Below are 20442 nucleotides of genomic sequence, written 5' to 3'. Positions count from 1 at the left end.
TACCTTAGTTGGCTACAAGACTTTCTTTTCGACAATTAAGTCGAAGCCTTGGCAACACAGCCGACTGGATCAATGTCAGTCTGCCCAAAACCGAGCAACTGAAGCCCCTACTACAGCCCATAACCTAGTCCTTAGCATGGCCCAATTTATCCATATAAATTACCCTCTCAATTGCCTCTTAATTCGCTCTGTGCAACATGAGTGCGATAAGACTTCTTAAGTTATGCCAAGACATTCGAACCAACCGAACCAAAATAATCAACCCAGCCAAGCTAAAAACATTATATTCCACCAAGCTAAAAACGCTCATGTCATTAGGAAGCTCGGCCTTCAAGGATCGCGCCGGTCGTACAGCTCGTCGTTCCATGTAACTGACATCATGTCCTTACTGGGACACGTGGCATGCACCCATTGCCCCTCCGTACTGTGACAGCCATCTCACACTAACCAAAAAATTTCGAAAAGTCCCGCCGTTTGTGCTTCTATGTTATACAAAACCCGTTTTTTCTTCAAACAATAACCCTCATTGTTCATCTTCTAGCTTGCAAACCCTTGTTTTCTTAAGCTCTCATTCAAAACTACTCGTCTTGCTGGTCTCAATCGCAAGTTCTCCTTCTATCGACTGGACTCTGATTTACGCCCTAAATCCGTAAGTTCCTCATGCCATTTTCTCTTTTCTACTGTTATACTTTTGTTTACTTCTAAAGAATGGTGTCTTAACACCAAATATGTGTGTTTATATACTCTAAAACCTGAACCAATATCAAGAACATTGGAACTCCATGAGTAAACCTGGAAACATACTGACTTGGGACTAAGAACCAATCTAGAAATGTGTTTTTGATCCAAAATCATACTGCAACCGAAGTAAGAACCGGTTTGCTAGTTTAGGCTCGTTCCCGACCGAACTAGAAATCCCTCGCTCAACAAACCAAGTTACAATGTTGTTCCTGCCCTTTGACCGAACTAAATTTACCCCGATTTCCAGAACTTGCTCTTAGAACTAAACCGTTTCGCTTTCCAATTGTTTCTTTAGCCGAATAAAGCCTAGTACGCACCTAACTTCTGCCGAGCTAGACTTAATTTAATTTGTTATTCAGTCCGATTTTTCACTTGGGCATAACCCCCTTTCTATTTCCACTTTACAGACTTGACTAGGTTGGAAAAACACACCCTTAAACTTTGCCCCTGGGCGGCTTTGCTCAACTAAGCCAACCAAAGGCACAACAGCGCCGAGCTAGGCCACCGTGAACATTTTAACATAGCAATTTTGTTTTTAGGCTAATGGGCAAATACCGATTTCTGGTGGACTCCCCTGGAGCCATGGCCGAATTTCGAAGAGATTACCACATTCTAGACAACGTCCACCTTTCTTTAGCCAAGCTGGACACCACACCATGGGACAAGTCAGGCTTTGTACCTTTCACCATGGTGTCCATTGTAGAGGAAGGACTTATATTCCCCGTCTAACCACTGATCTGTGAGTTCCTTAGACAAACTAGGCTATGCCCCACTTAATTATCAACCAATACTTATAGGATTATCAATGGGACTGCCAAGCTAAATCATCGCCTTGGTCTCAACCTCGGTTTGGTCGAGCTATTCCATCAATATTCGCTTAGCCAGAATAACGACGACTGGGTTTATTACCTTCGAGTCAAGAGAGGCCGAGAGAAAATTGTCAAGAGAACACCGGTCAAAGACTTGAACGATGATGACTTTCTCTGGGTGTCAGGCAATTTTGAAGATCAAGAAGCCCAAATACCGAGTTATAACATAAACTAGGATAAAGGAACAGCTGGTAAGAGCAAATTGGTTTAATTTCCTTTGCTATTTAAATAACCATCGTGCTAACCCTTGTGCAGATTTGAACCAGCTTAAATCCAACTACGCCTACGCCAATTAGGTCGCACTTCGATACTGCCACAGAGATTGAACCGAGCTTCTAAATTTCGAGCCGACCTACTGGTATAGCGGAAAGAGAAAAACAAGGGTTATTGATTTCCTTCTTGAATCATCACCCGAACAGGACCCCAACTTACCCCAGATCAACCTTATTTACTGAAGAGCAAGAGATGGCGAAAAAGAGAGTTGTCCATGCTCTTATCACCAAACAGACTATGGCCTCTAATCTCGAGACGCAGACCGAGCTTCCTTCAGTCGGTCAGGTACATGAGACCATGGTTGCCCTTCCCACCGCTAGGGCCTCGTCATCTCAGCCCAGCAAGAGGCCACGTACTTCGGCCAGCCAGTCATAGCGACTAGATGATGAAGAAAAAATCAAATAGCCTCAGGTCGCGCTCCCCCAACAATCCCCAGTTGGACGCCGTGCTACACCATCCCCCACTCCGGTGTGGACACCAGTCATGTCCTTTAGAGGCCAAGCTGTGTCGACGTTGGACTTTGTATGCATCGAAAAAGACCATATTCTGGCTTTTAATTTAGCCAAGAGTGTCTGCCTCCCAGCTGACATGGAACACCATACCCATCTGATCGAGCTGAAGACTATAAAGTCTGCCAACAAATTGCTAATTCTGGTAATCATGATTTCCTCATTTTTTGATTTTGCCACCGACTTGTCGCTTGGTCCTTCTAACTGCATATGCTTTGCAGGCTGTGCAAAAGAACCAGATCGCACATGAGTGCGTGCTTAAATTAAGAAGAATGGCCAAAGCGGGCATTGCTGATGGCAAAGCCAAAGAAGCCGAGCTTAAAGAGCTACAAGCAAAGTTCACCGAGTTGAAAGCCGACCGGGATCAATTGGTTAAGCAGGTTTCTATTGCTGAAGTTGATAAGAACAATGCTCTAGCCAAAAAGAAGGATTGTTATCTTCGAGAGCTAGCCAAGCTAGAGAGAAAAAAAGACGCCGAAATAAAATCTTTCCAGAAGCAAATGGAGGACGCTGAGGAGCGCGGTTTCAAAGAAGGTGAGGAGCTCTACGTGCAACAATGCGAGGCTTCCAAAGATATCTTTTTTATATGCGGGTGGAAAGCTGCAGTTGCCAAGCTCGGTTAGGGGCACGATTCCGAAGTCTTTCTGAACCCTCCCCCTCACTTTATACCAAGCTATACGACAGGCTATGCAAACGCGGTCTAGCAGAAGTTTCTTCTAGAGGGGGAGGAGGAAGAAGAGACCTCTGATCCAAATAATGCTCCACCTGCTAACACTGACCTCAATCTTCAGCTTTCTCTGCCTGCTCGGGTGTATCTACTCAGCCAGCCTATGCCAAGCACAGTTGACCGAGGTGCTCGTGACCAACCTATCTCAGGAGATAGCCGCCGAAACTGGCATACCCAACGACGAAGTCCCGATTGACCTGGACACTAATCTTGACGACCTTTTTGCTGGACCAGAAGTCTCATTTGCTTGGTTTTTTTTGTTTTTTGTTTTCATGAAATGTAACCAGACTAAACGCCCCACCTTTTGTAATTGCTTGCCAATGAATGAAACTTTTCTTTTTTCATATCTTTTTGTTCGGTTACAGCACTTTTTCCTTTTATAGTGTATTATATTTACTGCAAGCCTAGCCAGCCTAGTTAGCATGGCCTTTCCTTATCCTGCCCAGCTTTTTCAACCGAGATAGTCATCTTGGCTGAAGAATAACTTGGGATTTTGCAAAACCTTGGTAACCGAGATTTTTTCCACGATATTTACCTCGACTAAATGAAAGAAAAAGTATTGGTCAAACCTGTCAACCTTCCTGAGCCTAGATCCTTATCTCAGCTTCCGGAAGAATAGTGTTGGTCAAACTTGCCAACTTTCTTGAGCCTGGATTCTTATCTCAACTGAAGAAGAAAAAGTGTTTGTCAAACCTGCCAACTTTCTTGAGCTTAGATCCTTATCTTGGCTGAAGAAGAAAAAGTGTTGGTTAAACCTGCCAACCTTCTTAAGCCTAGGTCCTTATCTCGATTAAAGAAGAAAAAAGTGTTGGTCAAACCTGCCAACCTTCTTGAGCCTAGATCCTTATCTCGACTGAAGAAGAAAAAGTGTTGGTCAAACCTGCCAACATTTCTGAGCCTAGATCCTTATCAGTTTCAGGAAGAATAGTGTTAGTCAAACTTGCCAACTTTTTTGAGCCTAGATCCTTATCTTAGCTGAAGAAAAAAAAGTGTTAGTCAAATCTGCCAATCTTCTTGAGCTTAGATCCTTATCTCGGCTGAAGAAGAAAAAATGTTGGTCAAACCTGCCAACCTTCTTGAGCCTAGGTCCTTATCTCAGCTGAAGAAGAAAAAAGTGATGGTCAAACCTGCCAACCTTCTTAAGCCTAGATCCTTATCTCGGCTGAAGAAGAAAAAGTGTTGGTCAAACCTGCTAACCTTTCTTAATTGCCCTCAGTCAGCAATAAGTACGAACAACTTTTACAAACAGAGAAAAGAATTTTACCAGAAAAAGTTTACTTGTTTTATTGAAAAAAAAAATTACAAGTGTTTTAAGAAAAAGCTAAAAATAAAATACTTTGAGATTGGCCGTGTTCCATGGCCTGGGAATAGTTGTGTTGTCCATATCTTTTAAGTGATATGCCCCTTTTTCCCACTAAACCAATCACTTTGTATGATCTTTCCCAGTTAGGTCCTAACTTGCCATCTCCAGGTACCAAAATGTTGTCCATTACTTTGCGCAGTATCCAATCTCCAATCTTGAATTTCCTTGGGTGCACTATTTTGTTGTATTTTCTGGACAACACTTGTTGATATGAGGCAATGTGCACCAATGCCCTTTCTCTTGTTTCTTCTACAAGGCCGATTTCTAGGGTTATGGCTTCATCATTCAAGTTTGGATCAAAATTTTCCCTTCTAATAGTGAGGAGGCCCACTTCCAGTGGGATTATTGCCTCCATGCCATAGGCCAAAGAAAAAGATGTTTCGCCAGTTAACCGTCGAGGTGTGGTACGGTTGGCCCATAAAACATGGGGAAGCTTCTCAGCCCACTTGCCTTTTGCCCTTTCCAGCCTCTTTTTCAGACCGTCTAAGACTACTTTGTTGGAAGTGGGGGTACGCCAATATAGAGTTATAGAATTCTATCTTGTGTTCTTCGCAAAAGCCCCTGAAGATTTTGCCATCAAATTGAGTGTCGTTGTCGAATATTAAAGCCTTGGGTATGTCGAATCGAGTTATGATGTTCTTCCAGACAAAATTTTTGGCGTCTTTTTCTTTTATAGATGCGAGTGCTTCTGCCTCCACCCACTTTGTAAAGTAGTCCATTGCTGCGAGAAAGAACTTTCTATTGCCTAGTGTGGTTGGGAGTGGTTCCACTATATCCAGGCTCCACATTGCAAAGGGCCATGGGCTGGTCAAAGGTAGGAGCTCTCTGGCCGGTTGATGTATTTGATGTGCGAACTTCTGACATTTGTCACACTTCTTGACATACTTCTCTGTATCTGCTTGTATGTACGGCCACCAATACCCTTGTGAAATTGCTCGATAGGCCAACAATCTCCCCCCTTAGTAGATTCCGCAAACGTCTTTGTGTATTTCGAACAAAAATGCCTCGACCTTGCTAGGATGGACGCACTTCAAATATGGTCTTGTGAACGATTTTTTTGTACAATGCTAGTGATAAGGAGAGCCAAAATCATTGTGACTTTGCTCTAATTTTGTTGGCTTCTTTCTTTCCTTCAGGTAAGATGCCATCTTTTAAAAACACTATGATGGGATCCATCCAGGAAGGACCTTGATTGGCGCAACATGCTTCGGCCGCTTCCGGCGCTTCAATACTTGGTCTGGGTGGGAAGTCAATTAACAATGGGCATGGGATAGACATAGCTGCCATTGACGCAAAACCAGCGAATTTATCTACTTTACTATTTTCCTCTCGACCGATTTGCTATATCCGAACCACTTCAAATTTCATGATCTCATTCCTGACCAACTCTTGGTACTTGGCCATTTCATCATCCTTTGCTTCGTAATTGCCTGAAATTTGGTTGACTACCAGTTGGGAGTCACTGTACACCATCAGCTCGGTGGCCTTTATGCAAAATGTTGACTTCAAACTCGCTAATAATGCTTTATACTCTGCCTCGTTGTTGGATGTTGGAAAGCCAAGGTTGATTGCTTGTTCAATCGTTAGGCTATCTGGCGAGATGAGGAATATGTCAAGTCCTGCACCATGCCTGTTGGATGCTCTATCCACGAAGAGCTTCCACATCTCTCCTACGAACAGTTTCCAGCAAATTGAGAGATCTGATGATGTCTTGGGATCAGGGCCGTTGATAATGCCTTCTTCTAAGTTATTGTCTGCCGTTGGGATTTGATCCTCACTGACTGACTGTCTTAGGACTATACTTTTGAATGAGTCCTTGTTGGTAGTATTGCGGTATGTTCCTTCTTTCCTTTTTGAAAGGATGAATGGTTTGTTATGCAGTTAAGTGCCCTGTTGTGGGGGCTACGTTATCCCTACGACACCTTCCTTACATTCCTCGATTAAGTCGATCGGGCAAACCTGATGACTTCCTGGGGAAAATTCGGCCATGAAGTCTGCTAAGGCTTGTGCTTTTATTGCGGTTCTTGGCTGGAACTTAATGTCGAACTGCCCTAACTCCACTGCCCATTTCAAAATTTGTCCAAAAAAATCTACCCTCTCAAACAAGGCTTTTAATGGGAAAGCTGTTAAAATAATCACAGTGTGGGCATGAAAGTAGTGCGACAATTTTCTGGAAACCATCATTAAAGCTAAGGCCAACTTCTCCAATGGTAGGTACCTTGTTTCGGCGCCCAGCAATGTCTTACTAACATAAAAGATAGGCTGGTGTTGTATTCCCTTAGCCCGTTCCAACACTACGCTAACTGCATGCTGGGAAATCGCTAAGTATAAAAAGAGTTCCTCCCCTGGTACCGGGGCTACCAACAACAGTGGGGAGGCCATGTATTCTTTCAGGCTTTTTAGAGCACGGTCGCAGTCGTCATCCCACTCAAACTTGGCCTTTGGTGCCTGGAAGAACGGTCGGCACCTGTCTGATGATCGACTTGTGAATCGATTTAGTGCAGCTGCTAAGCTAGTGAGATGCTGTACCTCCTTGAGCGTGTTGGGCCTCTCAAGATCTTGGATGGCTTTGATCTGAGATGGATCAGCTTCTATACCCCGGTTGGTGACTAGAAAACCCAGGAATTTTCCTAGCCCCACGTCGAACACGCACTTGGATGCGTTCAGTCGCAGCTTATGAGACTTTAAAATTTGAAACATCTCATCTAGGTCCTTGAGATGGTCCCCCTCGTTCTTACTTTTGACCACTATATCATCTATGTAAGCTTCCATTGTTCTACCTAATAATGGTTCAAACATTTTGGTGATCATCCGTTGCAATGTTGCCCCCGTATTTTTTAGGCCAAAGGGCATGACCTTGTAGCAATATAACTCCATAGGTGTTGTAAACAACGTGACCTCCTGATCTGATTTATACACAGCAATCTGATGGTAACCGCGATATGCATCATGAAAGCTAAGTCGGTTATGTCCTGCAGTTAGGTCCACCAGTTAGTCTATTTGTGGTAGGGGAAAGCTGTCTTTTGGGCATGCTTTGTTGACAGTCTTGTAGTCCACGCAAACACGTCATTTTTCATTCTTTTTTGGTACCACTACAGCGTTGGAAATCCACCTAGGATAATGTACTTCTCTGATTGCCTCTGCTTCCAGCAAGTTTCCTACTTCTTCTGCCATTATCTCTGTGTGGTGGAGTGCCGATCGACGGGTTCGCTATATAATTGGTTTGGCGGTTGGGTGAACATTGAGTTGATGGCAGATAAAGTTAGGGTCAATGCCAGCCATGTCAAACGGCGTCCAGGCAAACACTTCGATGTTAGAGGTCAAAAATTCCATGATCTCTATTCTCTTAATGCTGGACAGAGATGAGCCGAGGTTTTCCCCATCTATCCTTACCTTTACTAAGTCTTTCACTGCCTTTTGTTCAGCTACTTTGCCGTCGTCTACGAACAGCTCGTTGCTTTTTTACTCTTCTACCATTTGTATGAACCCTTTTGCAGCCCAACTGCCGTTTACTGTTGCAAAACACTGTTTGGACATGATTTGGTCTCTTAAGACTTCTTCAATCATTCCGGCTTCGTTGGGGAACCGTAATACCTGGTGGTAGGTCAAGGCTACTGCTCACATAGCGTGCAACCATACTCTTCCCAATATTATGTTATAAGTGGATGAGACTTTCAATACCCAAAATGTCACTTGCTTTGTCATTGTTCTTGCTTTGACTGGCAGAATTATCTTACTGACTGGCCATTCTGGCATTAAGTTGAAGCCGACTAAGGGGGATGTTGCGGGTGCTAAGTCTTTGTCCTCTAATTTGAGTTACTTGAAGGTCTCGTAATACATTATCTCGCATAAGCTCCCTTACTCAATCAGGATCCACTTGATGTCAAAATTCTTGACGTGTAGAGTCACTACCAGTGCATTGTTGTGAGGGCTTTGTAGCCTTGCTAAGTCTCTATCAGAGAAAGTAATGAGGTTTGTTGCCTCTGCTTTTCTATTTTTCACGGGAGGTTGTGTACTCAGTACCTCTCTCATGTGCTCAGCCTTCTTGATCATCCCTTGGAGTTCACATACTTATTCAGGCTCGATGATCCCATGTATCACATTAATTACACCTTGGGGCGGACCGTCGGCTGGCGTCCCATCTAGTCTGTTGCGGTCCTAGGGGACTGGCTACACTCCCCTTTCAATGTATTGGTCTAGGTGGCCTACGGCTACTAACTCCTCCAGATGTTGCCTTAATGGCGTAGAGTTTTCAGTTCGATGCCCCTTTTCATCATGGAAGGTGCAACGGTACCTATCATTGTAGCCCTTCTACGCTTCTCCCAACTTCGCTGGCTGCTAGACGAAGGGTTCATCGCGTATCTTGCTTAGAATCCGGTAGATAGGTTTATTGAATACCGTGGTAATGGCAATGCAGACTCTCAACTTCCTTGCTTGGGGGTCCTCTCTATTGGCTCGTCTGTCTCGGCCATTTTTGCTCAGTTGTTCTTCCCGCCTGACTGTGTTAACTTTTGCTGCAGGTTTTTTGTCTGACATCGTTGTTGTGTCAGCTTTTGCTTTGGTGAGAGCAACACCTTCTTCTACCCGAATATGCTGATGCACTTTTTTCATTATAGCCTCCATTGTGAGGGGTGGCATCATCATCATTGATTCCCTCAATTTATTGCCAACCGGCAAACCTCATTTGTACTGTGTGATAGCTAGGTTTGTGGAGCAATCTCCAATCTAATTAAAAGTCTCCCAATACTGGTTATTGCAAGACCTCAATGTTTCCTTCTCACCCATGTCTATGGAGAGAAGCTGGTTAATCTCCACTGGTGTCTTGGTGTTTGTTCTGAATCTAGCCACAAATGCCTCCGTTAGTTGCGCCCATGAAGCTATGCTACCCTCTAGCAACCTTTCAAACCATGTTAAACCTAGGTCGCCAAGGCTAGAAGGAAACATGATACACATTAGAGCCTCGTTTCGCCGATACACGGCCATAACCTGGCGAAAGTGACTCAAGTGCATGTAGAGGTTTGACTTCCCCTTGTAAGTAGTGAATTTGGCCTGGTGGAAGCCTGAGGGTAATGGTGCATTCTCTATCACTGGAACGAACGGCGAGCTCTGCAACCTTGCGAACGCTTTGTCTGTCGATTCGTAGGTAATGCGTGGTACCGACATTCCAACCTTGACACTCCCATGTGTCCTAGGAGCCAACCATTGTAGCGTAGAGACTCTATGAGGGTTGCAAGCCTGAGTGTCTTCTCTTTTTCGAGCCCTTTCCTCTAGCACTGTACGCAGGTTTGCCGATCTAGGCAACTCCGCGTGCCTAAATGTCGTTTGTTGTGTGTGCGAGGGCCAATAACTGCTTCCCCCCTACATGACCTTTCAGTCCTCATTCTCTCAGACCTAGAATAACAAGTCCTAGAGGTTCTTGATTACGTGTCACCTGTCCTGAGGCTTCTGCTTTCTGTCTGAGATGCTGTGACTTATCTATCACGGTCTTCTGAGTGGCAAGAGTGCGCTCTACTTTTTCCCACCTCTTCCTCTGCCACCCATTTGCCCTTTATCTGGCGCTTCATAGTCTCTATATCAGCCGTCATTCTTCTTATTACTTCGTGTTGCTCCCTTATGCGATCTTCCAGAACCTGAGGATTCATCATTCGCTTCTGTCTATCAGGGCTTTGAGAATAGTGTGGGCTCACGCCACGCCTTTCTCGCACGGCTCTCCGTGGGTTCCGTCGCTGAGGATCCAATTTTTCCATGGATGGAACATAAGGCAAGCCTTCGCACCTCCTGCCTCCTTCCGGGGTCTGCCCATCTATAGCAGAATGTGGCCAGTTTTTGTTATGCGCCATTAACAGTAATTGAAGGAAAACTTTAATCAAAAGGTTTGTTCTTTGTATGACTTCCCACAGACGATGCCAATTGTACGAACACGAAATAATCTTCTCGTATAATCCTGTTGATTAAGTTTGCACTCCTCTAAACGCCATTGCTTTGCTACCTGAAAACACAAACGTGAGCCAGCCGACGAGTGTGTGCTAAAAACCCCTCTGATGCCTAAGTCAACAACTAGGCAATAGACGATAAGCTCTGTATATTTTAGAGTAAGAATTGTGATACCTGTACGTAGGTTTGTCATGGGCTTTTGTAGATTCTGCCTGGCACAATCTTAATAGGACTCCAACTCTTCGTATAAGAGTCCCCCTAGGAATCACACTTCCAAGGATAATGCTTATCCTGACAATACCCTACTCGCTGCTAACCAAATAAGATGGTTTTTACCTCGACTAAGTTGGTGTTGTTTAACCGAGCTACCTTGTCTCTGTCGTGCTCTCAACAAAGCATTGATGTAGATGGTGTTTGGCCGAGCTAAACTTAGTTCGGCCCTCGCCACTGTTGCGTACCTCGGTTGGCTACAAGGCTTCCTTTTGGACAATTAAGTCGAAGCCTTGGCAACACAGCCGACCGGATCGATGTCTGTCTACCCAAAACCGAGCTACCAAAGCCCCTACTCCGGCCCATAACCCGGTCCTTAGCGCGGCCGAATTTATCTATATAAATTACCTTCTGACCATCCAAAAATTATGTTTCTAAACATCAAAAACTATCTTTAAGTTCAAAACCGTCCAAAACATTCAAAATGATCCCCAAAAAATAAAATAAAATCCTCAAGTTCTAAACTATCCAAAAACTATCCTTAAATTCAAAACCGTTGTTGAGGGGCCTTTTGTCATATTACGGGTCATGTCAAAATATCATCCCCTCAAGGGGCAGCCTAAGGAACAAGGAAGAGGCTCAGCTCAATGCCTACTTTAGAAAACCTGGCTGCTTGACTTGGAAGTCTCACAATTTGTAAGAATGAGTACAGGAAACACAAATGAAATGATGCATTGTCAACAACAAAGGAAACATTGATCATTGAAGAGCACAGAATTGTTAGTATATATATTTAGGGAATGCAAAAACAACTATTATGAGGAGCTAATCATTTGGTGTATTCTTAGTCCACCAATGAGCTTTCCCCTAAACGACTTCCTGTGTAACTTCATTGACGTCATTAAAGAGTTAACCTGTAATTCTTTTCCATCATGTTCAATAAATGAAAGTGAAAATTTAACTAAGAGAGTGAAGTGTTGTGCTATTGTGTAATACTTTCGTCTTTTTGCAATTTTTAGTTTTTTTATTTTATTTTAAGGAAAAAAAATGAAGGAAAATCAAGCTTCTTCAAAAAAGAAACAAGTTCGTCATGTTCATGCCACTTAAGTTTATATGTTTCCTTATTTAGAGCACTACATGTGAATCTCTTACATTGCTTGATGCACAGAAAAGATTCTTTTCACAATTTCATTTAATAATATTGATCCAATTTCTCTCCATCATTTTAATGACAACAATTTCTGCAACTGCCCCAATTAGAAATTTTCCTTCAAATGCCAACAACAAAAATGAAACATGCTTAATCATAAGCAATTTCAATATCTCCAGCTAATTGCACAAGAGTTGTAATGTGCTATAAAGTAATTAATAAAAGGGGGAGAAAATGGCACGTTTACCATTGATTTAAGAAAAGAATCTTACATTTTATAAAAGAGAGAGATGAGGTGGGTGATAAAATAGAACGATTAAAATTAGATGCACCATGTGACTTATCACTCCCTAGGTTTCCCAAATTAACCTTAAGACCGAAAACATGGACAATGGCAGCATATGGGTAGGACGTACAACCAGTATGGTTTCTTCACCTAGGCAGCAAGAACACAATGTTACAGCAACCCAACCATTTATAAGAAAAGTATAAGAAAGAAATGCAGATGTTTCTTACCTCAATAGAAAAGAACATACTCTTCTAGCTCCCCCCGAATAGGGGCCTATGAGCCCACCTACAGCCCCAGCTGTGGCTGTAGTAGACTGAGCCAGATTTTTTTCAACTTCTAATGGTTTAACCATTACTAGCTGACCAAGAAGAGGCTGGCCAGCGAGTGCTGTTGCCATAGGGACTAACATTGCATCAAAAAATTCAATATAACTGCAAAGAAGCTGCATTAGCATCTAGATAGTACTAAGAAGGGAAATGGACATTGATTAGATGAGAACGTGAATACAATAATAAGATTAACAAATTTTACTGCCCAGTCCAAACATATTTTTTTTCCTTTTTTTGGAGGTGGGTGGGGAATATATTATTAACCACACCATCAAACCCACTAACTTGCAGAGGATACAACAAGCAATAAATGGAATGGACCATTATGACTTTATAGAATATACCAGCAGTATACAATTTAATGAACTCAAATCCTACAATCAAACACTCTCTAATTGCTATTGATCAAATATCTATCAATGCATGGAAGCACTAGGGAAAGTAAACAATTTCCACTATCAAATGAAATATGAAACATCAAAGCAAATACCATCCTTTACCCCAAAAAAAATGTCCTTTAGTTTTTTTCCACAATATTTTCCCTCAACATTTTAAAATCTGTAGACGTCCCCGAACGCCCCGGGAGGAACGAGCTCCCGTTCCGTTCATTTTGGGGTCACTACAGCTCAGGACTCTCAAATTTGTCACGGTTCTAAGTCTGAACCAAAGAGTCCAAATCCAGCAAATCGTTTTGAGAAAACTGATTTTTGAAAGAAGTGCCAAACATGGACTGCTTTGCTAGATACAGAGTCGCCACCTAAATGTTTTATTTTGGAAAATTTAGGAAACCCTGACTCGGTGCCAAAAGGCCACGTGTCCGTCATCACCAAAGTTGCCTCGGCTCGGGAACTTGGGTACGATTGGGGAAGGTCACTTCGTGAGCACCCCCGCTCGCCCGATCAAAGATCGGCCTCTACTAACCGTGATATCTATTTTTGAAAACTTTGTGTGTTCTTATTCTGGTTATTAGCCTAGGTTACTATGTGATGTACACAGCATATAAGTATAGACTGGGTCGCCTGAATTGGAACAAAACATTTCAAGTTTGTTTTTGAAAGATGGTTTGCTACTCGCAAGTAGGCTTAAAATGTAGATTTTGCCACCCTCAGGTGGGCTTCAGAAGAGATGGTTTTGCCACTATCTAGTGGGCTTAAAAACTCACAGTCAATGATTTGTTCCAATCTAAACAACCCAACCTTCACCCACAGGCATTCAGGCAGTTATATCACATAAGCATATAGCCTCATGGTAAGCATGCTATTCATGGCAGTCACTCACACGCATGCAAGGATGCTAAAGCATAGAACTTACCGAGTACTCCAAGCCAAAATATAAACTACATTAGAAATTATGCATGAATCCTAAGTATACAGAGATGCCCAATGCAACACATGCAAGAATGCAAACTATAGCAGGCTCGGCTATTCTAAACATGGCATATGGAATGCTACAACTAACATGTATTCAACTTGGAATTGAAATACAAATGTAGTTAGTATGATGCGCCGAGCCCGGTGCATGCAAAACAGATGAATGATGCAAACATGCTGTCATACTGTATGCTAATTGAAATATGCCCTAATCTAACCATCATAAGCAGGTAAATAAAAGGGAGAAAGACGTGGGGTTGGAAGGCATACAACACACACACGCACACTTATTACAGTTGTGCCCTCGTGCAGAGGGTCCGAATAAATATACATTCCCGAATAAAAGAATATTACAGTCCAAATAATATACAAATTCCTAATTAATTAATCAAATTAACTAAGAAAGCTGTAAAACTGGCGTGCAAGCCAGGGACTGCCTTGCTTCTGATGAATGCTGTATGTTTGGGCTGCCTTTGCGCGGAAATCCATGAAGATGCCCCAATTAGCCTCTGTTTAGCAGTTATTCTTGGAAAGCGTGCCAGACTCCGAAAAGTTGCTGATTCTTCATTTTGCTGCAACAGAGAGCAGGAAAGGGGCATAGCAATGTATTTTCACAAATATATGCATGCCTCGATCCTCGTGCCACCAATCACGCATATCGAGGCATGATGGCCGAGGAGTCGAAATGCACAATTCAATATAGGATGAATGCACATGAAAAACACAACAAGACCTGACTCCATCATGGAAGATCCGGAGTGTCGGTGATTGGGGAATTGAGACACATTCCGTCACTCGGAGTACGAAATGTACCTCGTTTCCCGTGCCCGGGCTAACTCCTATTCCGAACACAATGCAATATGCATGACATGCATGAATGCAACTAAGATACAGCCTAGCATGCACAATGCTATGAAAATGAGATGCCTCGAAATGCGTGCACACGGGCACGCAAATCGAGAAAATGACATACGCAATGCAAATGACGTGAAAATATGATATGGGCTTACACTAACATGAGAGAGCCTCAGCCACACTCACATAAGAGGCCGATGGATGAAAATGAAGTGCCTCGAAATGCGTGCACACGGGCACGCAAACCGAGGCAATGGCATATGCAATGCAATATGGCTAAAATGGCATATAGAATGCAACATGGACTTATACTAACATGAGAGAGCCTCAGCCACACTCACATAGGATGCCGGTGGATGAAAATGAAGTGCCTCGAAATGCGTGCACACGGGCACGCAAACCGAGGCAATGGCATATGCAATGCAAATGACATGAGAACATGATATGGGCTTATACCAACATGAGAGAGCCTCAGCCACACTAACATAGGATGCCGGTGGATGAAAATGAAGTGCCTCGAAATGCGTGCACACGGGCACGCAAACCGAGGCAATGGCATACGCAATGCAATGGCATGGAAAATGATATGCAAGCATGCTAATGGATTTTCAGCAATGAAATGTGGGGGAAAACAGCCCCGAAGTGAGGCGAAAACACACCCGATGCATGGAATAGTCCCGAAGCATGAATTTTGGGACCCGAAATGGCCTATAGCTATACCAAACATGCAAAATTGGTACATGGAATGTAAAGACAGAAGCAAGGCAGCCCCAAAGTTAGCATTTTACTAGCACAAATCATGGCCAAACAGCAAACCAGGATAGGGCAAAACTAGCATGCCAGAAATGGCCCTAAACATGGGATTAAGAAGCAACTCATAGCTGATGTCCTCAAACAGGTTAGGGCCCTTCAACAAAGTTGAAGAGGGGCCCAAAATATGATGTTTTTCAGAACTGTAAAAACCCCAAAAACAAACACAGGTATGGCTGCACTCTCATGCAAGAAAAAGGGCCAAAAGGTGGCCAAAGAGGCAAGTGGTATATGAAAAGCCCAAACTGAAAAATTCTCTTCTACAACATTGAAGAGGGACCAAAAATATGACTATTTTCAGAACTTTAAAAACTCCAAAACAGTATACAAACATGCTAGAAATGCAATGTAAAATGAGGCTCAAAAGTGGCTATAACACAAAGTATACAAAATATTCCACAAACGACCAAAGACCCTTAATAAAACATGAAGAGTGGGCCAAAATAAGACTATTTTCAGAACTGTAAAATGGCCAAAAACAAAAGCATGATAGGCTAACAAAACATGCAAGAATGGGGACCAAAAGAGAGATATAACATGAAGTGGCATATGGAGGTCCCAAACCATGAAATGCCCTAAATGAAACATGAAGAATGGACCAAAATAAGACTATTTTCAGAACTGTAAAATGGCCAAAAACAAAAGCACAATAGGCTGCCATAGCATGCAAAAATGGGACCAAAAAGGGAGTATAAAGGCAAGTACAACATGGAAGTCCCAAACAGTGTTGAGCCCTTCTTCAATGTTGAAGAGGGGCTCAAAATAAGCCTATTATCAGTTTACAACATACTCCAAAACAAATCACACACAAGCTAAAAATACCATGCAAGAAAATGACATTTTAGAGGGATAATGAAGCAAGTGCAAGATGGAGGGCTCAAACAGGGTTGAGCCCTTAATGAGACATGAAAATGAGCTCAAAAGAAGGCCACTTTAAGTTATGGCCGGAGCTTAAAGCAAAAAGCATAGAGGGATTACAAAAGATACAAGAAAAGGGCCCAAAAGGGTGAAGTGCAACTCACCCTTGAAGACCAAAGCTTTTGTTGCTTCTTGGACCAAATTTGTTATCTCTTAGCTGCTGGAATTCTTCCTCTTGCTGCTGAAATGGAGTGGTGGTGGTAGAGCTTGGTGGTGATGAAGAAAACAAGGTGTAGGACTTAGGGACTTTTAGGAAAATGAGAAAGATGGAGGGAGATATATGTCTTGAGGCTTGAAGACAATTTTTTCTAACCCCAAAATATGATGTTCTTCTTTGGTTATATGGAACAAAAGAGGGTGTAAAGGTGGGGGAAAAAGGAGGCAAACTTTCCTCCACAAAATATCCCCCGGATACAGATATTTTCCGGGGGATAAAGCTATACAGCTGTAAAGTGAACAGTGTGAGGATTACGGCCGGCCAAGTATTTTGGTTGCAGGTGGCCGGCCGGCCACACCCCCTAGCCGGCCGGCTAGGGGTCAAAAGGGTCAAGCTGATTTAGTGGCCGGCCACCACATGATGGTGTCCTCCCATGTGTCCTCAACACAACCCTGTGGTTAAAAGTCCAAGAAAGTGGCTCAAGGGTGTTCAACATTAGCCCGGAAGGAGGGGTTCAAAAGGGTCAGGTGGAATTACTGGCCGGCCACCAACTTTTAGGATCCTCCCAAGTGTGTACATCACAAATATGTGATTCAAAGTTCAAGAAAATGGCCCCAAGGTGTTCAACATTAGCCCGGAAGGAGGGGTTCAAAAGGGTCAGGTGGAATTACTGGCCGGCTACCAACTTTTAGGATCCTCCCAAGTGTGTACATCACAAATATGTGGTTCAAAGTTCAAGAAAATGGCCCCAAGGTGTTCAACATTAGCCCGGAAGGAGGGGTTCAAAAGGGTCAGGTCGAATTACTGGCCGGCCACCAACTTTTAGGATCCTCCCAAGTGTGTACATCACAAATATGTGGTTGAAAGTTCAAGAATGTGGCCCCAAGGTGTTCAACATTAGCCCGGAAGTGTGAAAAACGGGCGTCGGAGGGCGTCGGAGGATATATAACTGGTTGCTGCAACAATTACTGGCCTCCCACCCTTCAGTGACCTCCTCGGTGATAAAACAGAGGTACCTACCAAAAATGAACGAAAACCGTTGCAAAACGAATGTTCGGGGGCCAAAACGCGCAGTTCGAGGTCCCGAAAATGGGCTGTTAAGCACCGAAAGTGGCATTCGGCCACGAAGTGGGTTTCTCAGACCCCAGTGTCCCTCAAAAGGGAGAAAATAGGAAGTATGCCAAAAATCAGAGCAAATGGAGATGGTTAAGCGGTCCCGAATCGAGGCACATGGCCAACGATTCTGAAAAACCGGAAACCGGACTCCGAAATGGGCAAAATGGCCTACGACCACGAAATGTAGCCTACGGACATTGAGAGATGGTCTACGGGACCTCTCCCTTCCCTCAGGAAAAGAAACCGAGAAAATCGAGCCTGGTTCGCAAACCGAGGCAAGGTACAAAAGAGGGTTCGGAAGTCCGGAGGTAGGGTTCACGGCCGCAACTCTGAAACTTCTGAACGAGCACATTATGCAACATCACCAAGTGCTCAATCAGTGACGTCTGAGTCTTAAGGTCGGTCAAAAATGGGGTGTCTACAAAATCACTAAACTAAAACAAATCCATTAATAGCTACGCAAATGTTTAAAACTTTTCTGCATTACCAAAACCAAATTTTAACCAATGCAATTTCATGAAGCCCATCCCCAAAACCAAAAAAAAAAAAAAAACTTGGCGATTTTACATTATGTGGTGGAGGAGGGTGAAAGAGAAGGGTAGGGAGTCATCATTTATCTTACAAAGCATTGGACTTGGCCTTACTACTGTTTTGTTAGCCCATAATTACTTCTCAATTTAGCATGTAGACTTTTTCAATATGATTAGTGTGCTTTTTGCTCTATCATCTTCACTTGTTGATAATAGTCTTAGTTGTTAAAAGAAGTGTAGACTTCTATCTTTGACCTCATTACAAGATGACAAACCTCCACCCATGATAGAATTACAATAGTTATAGTGTGAGGCCCCAGAAAAATGTATTCTCTTTAAAAACCCTAATGTTGAATTATTTTCTTAAAGCCCCTCGGTTACTTGAATTAATTCGAATCTTGTCGGTTAGCACAACTATTTTATTTTTATCAAAACAGGAATTACCCTAGCCGGATTAGGTTCCCTAACCTAATTTAATTCTACCTAAGTTACATGTATTTAACTCCAAGCCCTCACTTTTCTTTAAAATTCAAAACTTACCCAAAACTAGTTCTTGTACCTTGTACCTTGAAGTACCATCAATCTTGTAAGATATATATATATACACCTTGAAGAATGTGCCTTAGGACCAAAACTAATAAAATAATAACCCCATCATCCTAGGGAGAAGAGAGGAGCCAATTTTCAATATATATCATCATGAACTTCTAGGAAAACACCACCTAGTGACCTAGACCTAGGATGCAAAATCCAAGAACTAGTTTCATTACAACTAGGAGTTGCCTAAACCAATGAACAAGCCTCCCAAATTCCTTCCATTCCTTTAGAATTCAAACAAATCCTAACTTTTCCATCCATATCCAACTAAGGGGCTTTTAGGACTTTTTGCCTCAAAGGTTTGTCTATAATTACCAACACACCCCCTAGCTTGCAAACACACACAACACACTCACTCACACACACATTTCGCTTAGAGAGAGATAGGAGAGCAAGAAAGATAAGTCTAGAGGAGAAGAAGGAGGAAGAAGAGAGTTTCTTGTGCAAAGCTTAGTAGGTAAGCCACAACACAACCTTCTCTTTCATTTTCCTTTTTCAATACATGTTTCTAAGGGTCCTAAACAATGTTTTCAGATCTGTTATTAATGAGTTCTTATGTTAAAAATGCTAAGGGTTGAGTATTGATTGCATCTCTCTTGTATTTTCTCCATTTTGGCACAAAACCATCTTCTTTTTTTTTTATACCAATCTCTCAACTTTCCAAGGGCACTCTTTCAAGAAAATTTTCTGAGTTAAATATATGTTAGTTAGCATGTTTTCTTCACAAAAGAAACAAAAACTTTCCCTTGGTGGAACCCTTTCCTCATAAAACTTCTTATTTTGGGCATAGTACCTTAAAATCTGTTTTTGCAGCCCAATTCCAGAAATCTTAGAAAAATGTAAACAATTATTCTGGACCTCTATTTTATGTCAAAACCTTCCTTAAGGTGTTAGCGTTCAACTAAAATTGGTTTCATCGAAAAAAATTAAGCGGTTTGCAAGAAAATCAATTTTTCGTAAAGGTCGACGGATCTGGACAGAATCTGGACAACGCTGTCATATTTTCTAAATAACTTAGAATCTGGAAAAGCAATCCCATTTCCGAAAAATGTTCTAGAAACTAGTTCAAATTCCCTACGAACCATAGGAAGACCAAGTCCGGTGAAGGATCTAAAATAGGCCTTTCCTTTTAATCTTTATGCGATACTAAATCTAGAAATTTTGTTATGTATGGATGTTTTATACCCTTGAGTTCATGAGATTGCTTATTAGCTTATGATCATATCTTGGCATGATATTATATGTGTTGTGGTTATGTTATTACCTTTCTTATCTTAAGAATGCATGCTTATATGGATATTATTGTCTTATAAGTTGGACTAACCTTGATTTAAAACATTTAATTCAACGGGAAACCTAATTGGGAGGGTATTGGGTTCCGAGCACTCGAGTAATGAAAAGATGAGAATATGTGATATTTGGATTGTTGGGATGCGTTTCCAATTTGAAAGTTAAAGTCTTGCGCAAGTGGTTTTCGAAACCCTTGAACGGAGCGGTTGTATTCAGACCCTTGGTGGTTTGGTGTGAGGAGGGATTTGGGCAAGACCCTATTTTACCGTCTCTTTTGAGGCCCTGCGGTTGGCGCTACGTGGTATATAACCGTTAGTAGGCATCCAAGGTCAGTTCAGTAACAAAGCAGCAAAAGAGGGGGCATACCGAATAATCCGCATCCGATTCTTGTGGTTGGGAGGACGA

The sequence above is a fragment of the Camellia sinensis genome, chromosome 6, assembly GCF_055761805.1.
Source record: "Camellia sinensis isolate YWXY chromosome 6, ASM5576180v1, whole genome shotgun sequence".
NCBI classification, from domain to species: Eukaryota; Viridiplantae; Streptophyta; class Magnoliopsida; order Ericales; family Theaceae; genus Camellia; species Camellia sinensis.
The sequence above is the reverse complement of the archived record's forward strand: the minus strand, read 5'-3'. Positions refer to the sequence as shown.